The sequence below is a fragment of the Sus scrofa genome, chromosome 17 (assembly GCF_000003025.6).
Source record: "Sus scrofa isolate TJ Tabasco breed Duroc chromosome 17, Sscrofa11.1, whole genome shotgun sequence".
Classification (NCBI taxonomy): domain Eukaryota; kingdom Metazoa; phylum Chordata; class Mammalia; order Artiodactyla; family Suidae; genus Sus; species Sus scrofa.
The window spans coordinates 63352179-63364412 of NC_010459.5; the positions used below are offsets into that span (position 1 = coordinate 63352179).

A 12234-nucleotide genomic window follows, 5' to 3' on the forward strand; every position below is an offset into this window, starting at 1 on the left:
TTTCTTCTAGGAGTTTGATGGTGTCCTGTTGTATATTTAAGTCTTTCAGCCATTTGGAGTTTATTTTTGTGCATGGTGTGAAGGTGTGTTCTAGTTTCATTAACATAAAATGGGAAAAGGAAAGTCTATTCAGCAAGCATTGCTGGGAAACCTTGAGGGGAATTTTAAATGACTGATAGATCTCTGCATTTGCATAAAGTGTGGTCTGTGGAGTCCATGGTCTAGATAATCCCTTGGTTGCCAGGGCCCACAGAGTTGTCCAGCTGTTTGAGAACCATGTGTGCTGACTCTAAACTTTCTTGATGGGAGGCCTTATATTTTGGGGAAAGGGGATATTCCAGCAACTTCTCTCATTTCCATAAATTGGGGCAGGGCCTCCTCAGCCTTTATAAGACCCATGTCTCCAGGGAGGGCAAAGCGGGCCAGCATTCTTCGTGTCATCCATTCGTTCTTGAGCGATGGATTCCTCCAGCACATGCTGCACATCCAGCAGTATGACAACATCTGCCTCTGGGCTGGGGGTTGAAATTCCCATGCATGTGCAGCTTACATAGATATATAAATGCCCTTTATGACACTGTGTTTTCCCCTCTGGTCTCTCTTACCCAAGGCTGTGGGGCATGAGGCTGTGGATCTTCTACCCTGTATGCCTCCCTGCAGTGGGTACCCAGTGGCTTAGCTGGAACAACCCCACCCTGTTGGATCCATACCACATGTCAGGCATCCTCCCTCCTGGGTTGTGAGCCACTCTTGCCTGAGAGAAGATGGCGCAGGTGGTGCTGTGCTGTTGAGCCTGAGGCAGGCTCTGCTGGCTCTCCCTCCCCACTACTCGTCTTTCCCTGGCTCTGCCAGGACTGATCAATGTGGTGATATGTCACTCTCCTTGGGCAGGCCTAAGCCACACCAGATGAGGGATGGCTGTTCATGGTGAACTGAGCCACTCTTCTATTTCTGTCTTTGGGCCCCTCACTGCTCCTCCCAACCTGCTGGTGGTGTGGGGGAAGGCAGGGGTGCAGCCTCCAGCCCGACCCTTCATCTCCTACCTTGTGCCTTATGGTGTCACTGGGGGGTCTTGGGTTCTTTGACACAGCAGACACTCTTGCTTCTCCTCTTTGGCCTGTCCCTCTTGAGTGGTCCCTCCCCAAAGTAGGGGAAGCCTCCTTTGCTGCCATGCTGCTCATCCCCGGGGGTGCATGAGCATGCCTGGCCTGGCCCTCTGTGCTGCCCCTGGAATGCTCCAGATTGTCTGTCATGTGTCTAACACGGGTGTTGTTTTTCTCTCCCAGCAGTGAGTCCCCTAGGGTCCCCACTGTGGTGGTGGGTCCCATGAGAAGCTTCCTCATGGAGGAGGTCAAGACAGTAAGGCAGATGAAGTCTTTGTTCCCTCTGGGGGGATTCAGGTGGGCGCATTGTCATAGGTCTCCTTCTCTATGTTCCAGTGGGGACAGATCTTGGCCCTTGAGCACACTCAGCATGCTTCTCCCTTGACTAGGAAGGCTGCATGCAGTCTTGAGAGTGACTGTGGAGGGCCAGGAGGGTCCTGTCTGGCTTTTCTGAAATGTGTCCCTCCAGCCACGTAAAAGTCTGAAAGGCAAGACTGGTGGCAGCACAGGCTCTTGTCCTCATGGCTCTGACCATGGACACTCACATTGGCTGTGTACTTTACACATACTGCAGATCCCCCTGTGACTTCCACTCTTTGAGAGTGTGTTCCCAACCCCCCCACCCCTTGGGTCCCTAAGGGGAAAAGAGATGGTGTGTGGGACACGAGGCCCCCTCAGTGAAAAAGCCTTCTCTAGTGATGTGAGAGGGTACCTTGTGGTACCAGATGGTGCCCCAGCCACTGCCCCTGTGAAGTTTTCAAGCAGTAGCTGCTGGGGCTACTTGCCACAGCTTGTGGGCAAAAGCTGCCCTCCCGTGAGGGGTGTGCTGGCCCCGCAGTGGGGTCCAGCATTGCTCTTTTGCCTAACATGGCCCGCACCTCCTCCCTCTGAGATGGGGGAGGGTCACACTGAGCCAGGCTGTGTTGGCATCCAACGTTGGGCTCTGCATAGGGCGTGAGCACGTGGTGGCCTCCCTCGGAGGGGAAGCAGAGGGGGGCGATGCATGCCTCACCCCAAGCGTGCCCTCCATCCCCTCCACTGCCAGCCAATGTCTGTTCTGCCCACACTCACCTGCAGTTGAAGCTGGTGGGTGGTGGTGGTGAGCAAGCAGTGTTCCCACCACCTGCCTCGGAAGAATTTCCCTGAGGGGTCAGGCTCTGAGGGGGGCGACCAAGTAAAGGATGGATAGGAGGAGGACAGAAGGATAGGTGGATGGGCGATTAGGCAGATGAACCCCCCACATGGCTGGGGGGGTTGCATACGGGTCCCAGTGGCAGGGCTGGGTTGTGGGGTGCTCTGGGATGACTGAGGCTGCCTGGTATCCCAGGGGTCCTGGGACTGCCATCATGGTGTGGTGGTGTGATCCCATGCTCGTTTTTCTGGTGGCCTGGTGTGTCTGGGTCGTTTTTCTTTTCCCTGGGCAGGCACCTGTGTCCTTCCATCGCAGCTCTTGCCCCATGTGCATTGCTACCCTTCCCCAATGCTGCTGGCCCTTCCCCTGCCCCAAACAGTTGACCACCCTGCCTCCCCATGCCATGTGTCTCTCTCCCAGCCAACCTGGGACCTGAAATGGCTCCACCTCATGTGGGTGTCACCCTCTGGCCGCCACAGCCAGAAGGGTGTCCCTAGGTGATGTGGTTCTTGGGTTCCCCTTGTGTGTGGGAAGGGGGGAAAGAGAATTGGTCTCAGAGTGTGCATGTGGGGCACGGTGGACATCAGTAGGTGTCTCAGGAGACGGTTTCCATGGGGCAGGTTGTGGCTCTTCAGTGTCATAGGTTGCAGTCAAGGGTCACCAAGAGGGGGGGACCTGGGGGCCAAGGAAATCTCAGTCGAAGTCCTGGGTGTTGCAGCAGGACTGCCCTTGTGCTGGATATCTCTGGTGGTGAGACCCCATGTCCTTCCCTGACAGCCAACTCGCATCTGGTTTCTTTGGACAGTCCCCATGCCCACCTCGTGGAGGCCTGTGGCCACCCCCCTCCACCACCATCTCTTTGTGGCATCTCTCTTAATGCTGGCTGCTCCCACATTCATCCTCCTCACTCCCACTCCTCTGTCTAACCACCCATCTGTTCCCATCTGCTGATCCCCAGGCTGCATCCTTGTGTGTCTTGCCTGCTGCAGCCCCGCTCCATGCCTGCCACTGCTTGCTGTTGTATGTACACTGGTGTCATTGCCTGCAGTGAAAGGGCAGCCTTTGACCCACCCTCCATGTGTCCCCTCTCCTCTGAACTCACCTGAGCACCAGTCAGGACGTGGCTAGCCGTGGTGGGCTGGCCACCATAGCTGCACCATTCCCAGGTGGGGCGGTGTTGGAGGGGTACCTTGGGCCTTGGCCATTGAGCCACCCACCATGTCTGAGTGAGCATGTAGATCGGCCCCAAACCAAAGGCCCAGTGCCCTGGCCCTGCTCCCTAGGCTACCAGAGAGGGAGGTCCACATCAGGGGGGTGGTGTGGAGCTTAGTGCTTCCCCCACCCCTCCATGAGGCTGCTGTGCAGCCCTGTCCTGCTTGCACCCTCAGTCGAGTAGTGGGTGGCCCGTCCTATGTCCTCGCCTGTGGAATAGCAGGCCTTCCCTCCACGGATGTGCACCTCTGCCCCCTGCCCCGCAGATGCTCCCCACCCCCGCACGTGCTGCCCCCACACACCTCACACTGTGGTCCACCTGGCCCACTGTCCCCTCATCTCCTACTTGGTTGATCCTGCCAGTAGCATATGTTTGTCTCAAAGATTAAGCCATGCATATCTAAGTATGCAGAGGAGGTACAGTGAAACTGCAAATGGCTCATTAAATCAGTTATGGTTCCTTTGATTGCTTGCTCCTCTTCTACTTGAATAACTGATAATCTTAGCGATAATCCATGCCTATGGGCACTGACTCTCTTTGCGTGATGTGTGGTGGGGGGAAATCCATGAATTTATCAGGCCAAAACCAACCTGGTCAGCCTCCTCCCCTCACTCCCTGGCCCCAGCTGGCAGGGGGAGGGGGTTGGCTTTGGAGACCCTAGATAATCTCAGGCCAATCACATGGCCCTGTGGCAGCAACAACTCCTTCGAATGCCTGCCCTATCAACTTTCAATGGTAGTCACTGTGCCTACCATGGTGACCATGAGTGATGGGGAGTCAGGGTTCAAATCTGGAGAGGGAGTCTGAGAAATGGCCTCCACAACCAAGGAAGGCAGCAGGCATGCAAATTACCCACTCCGTTCCCAGTGAGGTAGTGATGAAAAATAACACTACAGAACTCTTTCGAGGCCCTGTAATTGGAATGAGTCTACTTTAAATCCTTCCACGAGGATCCATTGGAGGGCAAGTCTGATGCCAGCAGCCATTGTAATTCTACCTCCAATGGCATATATTAAAGTTGCTGCAGTTAAAAAGCTCATAGTTGGATCTTGGGAGTGGGCAGGCTGTCTGCAACAAGGCGAGCCACCACCGGTCCTACACCTTGCCCCTCAGCACCCTCTTGATGCTCTTAGCTTAGGTGCCCCATGGGGCCCTAAGCATTTACTTTGAAAAAAATTAGAGTATTCGAAGCAGGCCCAAGCCTCCTGGATACCACAGCTAAGAATAATGGAATAGGACCATGGTTCTACTTTGTTGGTTTTCAGAACTGAGGCCATGATTAAGGACAGCCAGGGACATTCATATTGCACCACTAGAGGTGAAATTCTTGGACCAGTACAAGATGGACCAGAGCAAAAGCATTTGCCAAGAATGTTTTCATCAATCAAGAACAAAAATCAGAAGTTTGAAGACAATCAGATGCTGTCATAGTTCCAACCATAAACGATACCAACTGGAGATGTGGTGACGTTATTCCCGTGACCCACCAGGCAGCTTCCGGGAAACCAAAGTCTTTGGATTCTGGGGGGAGTATGGTTGAAAAGGTGAAAAAGGAATTGATGGAAGGGCACCACCAGGAGTGGAGCCTGCAGCTTATATTGACTCAACATGGGAAACCTCTCCCACCTGGACATGGACAGGATTGACAGATTGGTAGCTCTTTCTCAGTTCCATGGGTGCTGGTGCATGGCCGTTCTTAGTTGGTGGAGCCATTTGTCTGGTTAATTCTGATAACCAGTGAGACTCTGGCACTGGCATGCTAACTAGTTATGTGACCTCCAAGTGGTCAGCATCCCCCAACTTCTTAGAGAGACAAGTGGCATTCAGCCCCCTAAGATTGAGCAATAACAGGTCTGTGATGCCCTTAGGTGTCTGGGGCTGCACGTGCACTACACTGACTGGCAGGCACTGGTAACCCGCTGAACCCTGCTCATGATGGGGATCAGGGATTGCAATTATTCCCCATGAACGAGGAATTCCCAGTAAGTGTGAATCATAAGCTTGTGTTGATTAAGTCCCTGCCATTTGTACACACCGCCCATCGCTACTACCAATTGGATGGTTTAGTGAGGCTCTCAGATACACCCCACCAGGGTTGGCACGCAGCCCTGGCAGACTGCTGAGAAGATGGTTGAACTTGACTACCTAGAGGAAGTAAAAGTCATAACAAGCTTTCTGTAGGTGAATGTGTGGAAGGATCATTAACCTTTGTGAGAACACGGACTGTGGTGGTGCCCTCTGTCTGCCCTCCAGCTTGCTGGCCCCCTCCACTAGTGTGTGCAGGATGCAAGAGCTGGAGGACGGTATCCAGAGGCATGTGTTGCACAGTGGGAGAAGAGGGGGGCATGACCCAGAAGCGGATGGTGCCCTTGTCATGTCACTCAAGGGGAAGGAAGGAAGGCAAGAGATGCTGGGGGGGGAGCGTGGATGGCATCCAATGGACCCGGGTCGGGAGGTCCTGCTGTTCCTTCCCTGGCCTGCTCCTCACCCTGTGCCTTCTCCTCCCCCACAAACCTGGCTGCTACCCACATTCTTCTCTGGTGAACCCCCCTCACTCACTGTGTAGTGCTTGCCTGCACTCTGGCATTTCCCTTCCACCTGACCTTCCTGCTGTGTCCCCGAAGGTAGGTCCGACGGTTGATCCAGGGTTTTTTGGGGGGCCATGACCTGTCACCTGAGTGCCTCTGGCTCATGGGGCCCAACTGCCTGAGGCATGTTCGGCCCACCGTGGGATGGGCTTCGCCTCTGGCTGCCAGCTCTGGACCAGGTTTTCTCCCAGTTGTTGGTCCTCTGTGCCTCCACTCCACTGCTCTGATCCTGCTGCCACTTTCCCCAGGGGGCTCTCTCCCTGTGCCCTCCAAGCCTCGGGTCTCTTCTCCGTTTGGCTTTCTCTCTCCCTATCTCCATCCCCATCACCCATGTTTTGGTCCCTGGCCCTGCTTGTGCCCCATGGTTTCCCGTCATAGCCTCCCTTCCAGCATCTGGTTTTGTGGACTTGGTGAGATTGCCATCAGGCGACTATCACCCATGCTCCTTATGTTCTTTTATCTGCTTGAGGAAAGAAGGCATTTTCACACAAAATCAGACTTCTCCATATGTGAGAACACATTTTGAGTGTGTTTAAGCTCCTGAACCCTGCTGTAAACTAGCAGTGCACACAGGGCATATGGAACTGGTTGGGCTCACTTGCCCTTAGTATAACAGAGGCATAGGTGGGAAAAAGGCAAGGATTGGTTTCTGAGGCATACCACCATTTGGTTTGGTGTGTGTTCACTGAGTACAATAGACTTCACAACTAGGAAGCTTGCAGTGTCTTGTTTTGTGGAGTTGGTGATATTGCCATCAGGCCATTTATCTTCCATCTGGCTTCATGCTACTTTTCCCCTCTTGTTGAAAGGAAGATACCTCCTACCATATCAGATTTCTCCATAGAGGAGAAGACTTTTTGAGTGGGTTTTAATCTACTGAAGCCCCCTGAAACAAGCAGTGCACAAAGGGCTTTGGCATTTTTGAGGCTCATTTTCCCTTGGCATAACACTGGCCTAGGCGGGAATAGGGGAAGGGTTCCTTTTGGAACAAAACCACCACTCAGGCTCATGTGTGTTCACAGAGGACAATGTACTTTGCAAGTAGGAAGCTTCAAGCATCCTGTTTTGTGGAGTTGGGGACATGGCCATCAGGAGAATATCTCCCTAACTCTCTGGGTGCTACTTTTCCATGCCTGTGAAGAAGTCGTTTTCCTACCAAAACAGACTCCTCTGCAATTGAGAATGCATTTTGAGTGAGTTTTAAGCTACTGAAGCCCCCTGCATACAAGCAGTGCTCACAGTTCTCTTGGCAGTTGTTGGACTCATTTGTCCTTTTCATATCATAAGTGTACGTGGGAAAAATGCAAGGCTTAGTTTCCAAAGCAAACCACAATTGTCACAGATGTTCGTTCACTGAGCACAATATACTTTGCACATAGGAAGCTTCCAGTGTCTTGTTTTGTGGAGTTCATAATATTGCCATTAGACAATTATCACCCTAGCTCGCTAGGTGCTGCTTTTCCCAGCTTGTAGAAAAGAAGGCATCTTCATCCCATATCTGACCTCTCCACAATGGAGAATGCTTTCTCAGTGGGTTTGAAGCTACTGAGCCCCCCTGTAAAGAAGCAGTGCCCACAGAGCTTTTTTAAGTGGTGGTGCTTATTCGCCGTTGGTATAACACAGGTCACAGGTCTTGTGGGAAAAAGTCAAGAGTTGGTTTCCAAAGCAAACCACCATTGGGGTTGCTGTTTGTTCACTGAGTATAATATATTTTGCAAGGAAGAAGCTTCTTGTTATATGTAGTTGGTGAGATTGCATCAGGGGATTATCACCCTAGCTTGCTAGGTGCTGCTTTTCTCCACTTGTGAAAAGAAGGCATTGTCATAACTAGTGAAACTTCTGCACACAATATAACATGATTTGAGTGTGTTTTAAGATAATGAATCCTCCTGCAAACAAGCAGTGCTCCTGGGGCATTTGACACTCTTGCTGTTCAGTTGCCCTTGGTATTACAAAGTTCTAAGGGGGGGGGAAGCAAGGGTTGCTTTCCAAAGCAAACCACCATTGGGGCTGATGTGTGTTTACTGAGGACAATGTACTTCATAAGTCAGAAGCTTCCAGCTTCTTGTTTTGCGGAGTTGTGAGATTGCTATCAGGCAATTATCACCCTGGCTCAGTAGGTTCGGCTTTTCTCTGCATGTGACAGAAGGCATTTTTTGCACAAAACCTCCATATGTGAGAAAGTGTTCTGTGTGGGTTTAAGCTACTGAGGCCCCAGGTAAACAAGCAGTGCACACGGGATATTTGACAGTGTTGGGGCTCATTTGTCCTTGGTAAACCAGAGGCCTAGGTGGGAAAAAGGCAAGGTTTGCTTTCTGAAGCAAACCATCACTGGGGCTGGTGTTCATTCACAGAGTACAATATACTTTGCAAGTGGGAATCTTTGAGCCTCCTGTTTTGCGAAGTTGGGAGCATTACCATCAGGAGATTATCTGCCTGGCTCGCTAGGGGCTGCTTTTCCCTGCTTGTGAAAAGAAGGCAATTTCATACCAAATCAAATTCTCCATATCTGAGAATGTGTTTGAGTAGGTTTTAAGCTACTGAATCCCACTGCATCCAAGCAGTGCTCACAGTTCATTTGGCAGTGTTTGGTCTCATTCACCTTTGGTATAACACAGGCCTTGATGGGAAAAATCGAGGCTGTGTCTCCTAAGCACACCACCATTGGGGCTGATGTTTGTTCACTGAGTACAATATACTTTGCAAGTAAGATGCTTCTGGCATTTGGATTTGTGGACTTGTTGAGGCTGCCATCAGGAGAATATCACCCAGGCTCTCTATGTTCTCCTTTATCTCTGCTTGATAAAAGAAGGCAGTTTCATAACAAATCAGACTTCTCCATAAATGAGAACAGGTTTTGAGTGTGTGTTAAGCTACTGAAACCCCCTGTAAGCAAGTAGTGCACATAGGGCATTTGTCAGTGGTGAGGCTGATTTGCCATTGGCATAACACAGTTCTAAGTGGGAAAAAGGTGAGGGTCAATTTCCAAAGTAAACAACCATTATGACTGCTGTTTGTTCACTGAGTACAATATACTTTGCACGTAGGAAGCTTCTAGTATTTGGTTTTGTGGTGTTGGTGAGATTGCGATCAGGAGATTATCACATGGTTTCACTAGGTTCTGCTTTTCTCTGCTTGTGAAAAGAAGGCTTTTTCATACCAAATCAGACTTCTCCATAAATGAGAACACATTCTGAGAGAGTTTTATACTACTGAAGCCCCTCTTCCTCCTCCCCCTCCTATTCTTCCCTCCCTCCTCCTGCCCACTCTCCTCCTCCTCTTTTTTTTTTCCACTTGTTAACATTTAATGAATTTCACACCATGTGGTTTCAAGCTACAAGGACACAGGACTCACTCACACCCATAATCTTATCCTTAGCTCTTCTGCTGAAGGATTTGACCTTCAGGACGACACCCTGCTTTGGGAGTTTTCCCTTTCCTAGAACTTTGTAGTAGCCTGATGGTACACCATCAGTGATAGGGGCAGCTCCACTCTTGTTCTTTGCAGCATTTACCCATGTCTGCTTACTGACCAAGGTCCACAATGTGTCACGGTTGACAGCTCACAAAAGCTCTGGTTCCTCTCTAAGTGGTACTGCCTCATACCAACTTTCCCAAGGTATCCAGAGTGATTTTTGTTGAGGTTGAACCTTCAGCAATACATACCTCCAGCATTACCCCAGACTCCTGGGTGCTTCTGGTGTTTGCTGATGCAGCCATGGCCATGGCTCATGTGGCCCCCAAGTTTCCAAGTCTTCCTTCGTCTGGATGGCATGTCACTGGCTTCAACAAAAGAGGAGGGCTGATTTCTTAATGGTGCTGGTAATCTGAAAAGGTCCTGGAACAGCCAACCTCTGGGTTCCTGTAAAGTGTAGTAAAAGATGGCCTCACTGTTCATCCAAATTTCATCCCTCTATCACTACCTGCAGCTGAAAACATCCTTATAAATGGATGTTCATAGTATTTACCTGTCCTGTCTCCCTTGACACAGTGAGAAATGGAACTTCCTCACACTTTAAATAAGGCATATTGTAGAGTAGTCCAAAAAATGCATGGGATTCACCTCCACCTGATGGTTAAAGACACAGGTTTTGGAATACACCTGTGCTGGGCTCAAAGCCCCACTCAGCTGTGCAACTGAGACTCTACCTATGAAATAGAGGGGGGAGAGTCACATTGCTTTCTCTAGAGAAAGTGGTCTCCTCCAGCACATGGTGCTTTCATTTCATTTCATTTCTTTCATTCTTTCTTTCTCTTTCTTTCTTTCTTTCTTCCTTCCTTTCTTTCTTTCTTTCTTTCTTTCCTTCTTTCTTTCTTTCATGTCAGCTAGGGTTTGCATCATAGAAAACCACAGACTTGGTGGTTTAACAACACAAATGTATTTTCTTACATTGGAGGCTGCAAGCCCAAGATCAAGGTTGGTTTCTGGTGAGACCTTTGTCCTCAGCTTGTAGATGCGGCCTTTTTGCTGTGTCCTCACATGGCCTTTTCTCTGTACATTCAAGGGAAGAAAGAGATCTCTGGTGTATCTTTCTCTTCTTATAAAGACATCAGTCTTATTTCATTAGGGCCCAACACTTATTTTTTTCTTTTTACGGTCACACTTGTGGCCTATGAAAATTCCCAGGTTGAATCAGAGCTGCAGCTGCCAGCCTATGCCACAGCCACAGCAACACCAGATCCGAGTGTCATCTTCAACCTACACAACAGCTTGTGGCAACCCAGATCCTTAACCCACTGGTGGGGCCAAGGACTGAACCCATGTCCTCATGGATACAAGTCAGGTTTGTTTCACTGAGCCACAATGGGAATTTCAGGACTCCACCCTTATGACTTCAAGTCCTTATGGGCCCTGTCTCCTAATGGTCATGTTGGGTGTGACCCACATGTGTAATTTTTTTTTTGCTTTTTTATGTCCATACCCATGCCATATGAAGGTTCCCAGACTAGGAATAGAATCAGATCTTCAGTTGCTGGCATACACCATAACCACAGCAATTCCAGATGCAAATATCATCTGTGACCTACACCACAGCTCATGGCAATGCCAGATCCTTAACCCATTGGGAAAGGCCAGGGATTGAAACTGTATCCTTATAGATACTAGTCAGGTTCATTGCCACTGAGGCATGACACATATAAATCCATAATTGTAAATTTTCTATTAGCTTTCTTTAAAATGCAAAAACAAACAAAAAGCAAAAAGGTAAAATTAATTTTCACAATATATCTTATTTAACTAAATATATCTAACATCTCATTTAACACATCATTGATACAAAATTTAATTCAATATTATACTTTTTTCATACTAAGTCTTTGAAATCAGGTGTGTCTTTTACACTTAGGGGACATCTCAGCCCAGACCAGCTACATCTCAATTGCCCAGGAGCCTCATGTGCCAGTGGCTACTGTATTGGGCTATACACACCAACAGACAGCTTTTCAGGGAGTTTCCTGGTGGCCTCTCAGTTAAGGATTCAGCATTGCCACTGGTGTGGCGTAGGTTCCATCCCTGGCCTAGGAGCTTGTGCACTCCATAAAAGAAGAGAGAGTTTGAAAGAATGACCTCCAGTTCCTTCCCCTTCTATCTACTCAAAAAAATTGTTTTAATCAAACTTGTAAAATTAATGAACAGGCATTTCACATATGTGATACAAAAGTTTAGTGGGTGCAAAATTATATACAGTGTAGGAGTTCCATCATGGCTCAGTGGAAGTGAATCTGACTAGTATCCATGAGGGTTCACGTTCAATCCCTGGCCATGTTCAGTGGGTTAAGGATCTGGTTTTGCCATGAGCTCTGGTGTAGTTCACAGATGCAGCTCAGATCTGGCATTGCTGTGGCTAGGGCATGGGCCAGCAGCTACAGTTCTGATTCAACCCCTGGGCTGGGAACCTCCAAATGCCATGGGTTCAGCCCTCTAAAAGACAAAAAATATCTATACAGTGAAAAGTAAATCTCACCTTCTCCTCTGTCTTTCAGAAACGAAGTTTCCAGCCCAGAGGCAGCCACAGTTAATAGATTCTGATTCCCTTGCCCCTTTCCATAGATGTTCTAAACTCTAAAACAGATATTAACATACATATCCATACCCACATGTGTCTACATAAATGCATAAATATATGCATTTATTATTTTTTACTCTTTTTTCTACACAAACATGAGCATTCTCTGTGCACTGTTTGTACCTTGATC

The 12234-nt window shown here is 49.2% G+C and overlaps 1 pseudogene; it reads right to left on the reverse strand.

Annotated features, from left to right (window-relative positions):
- Positions 9366–9811, reverse strand: LOC100737043 (annotated as a pseudogene).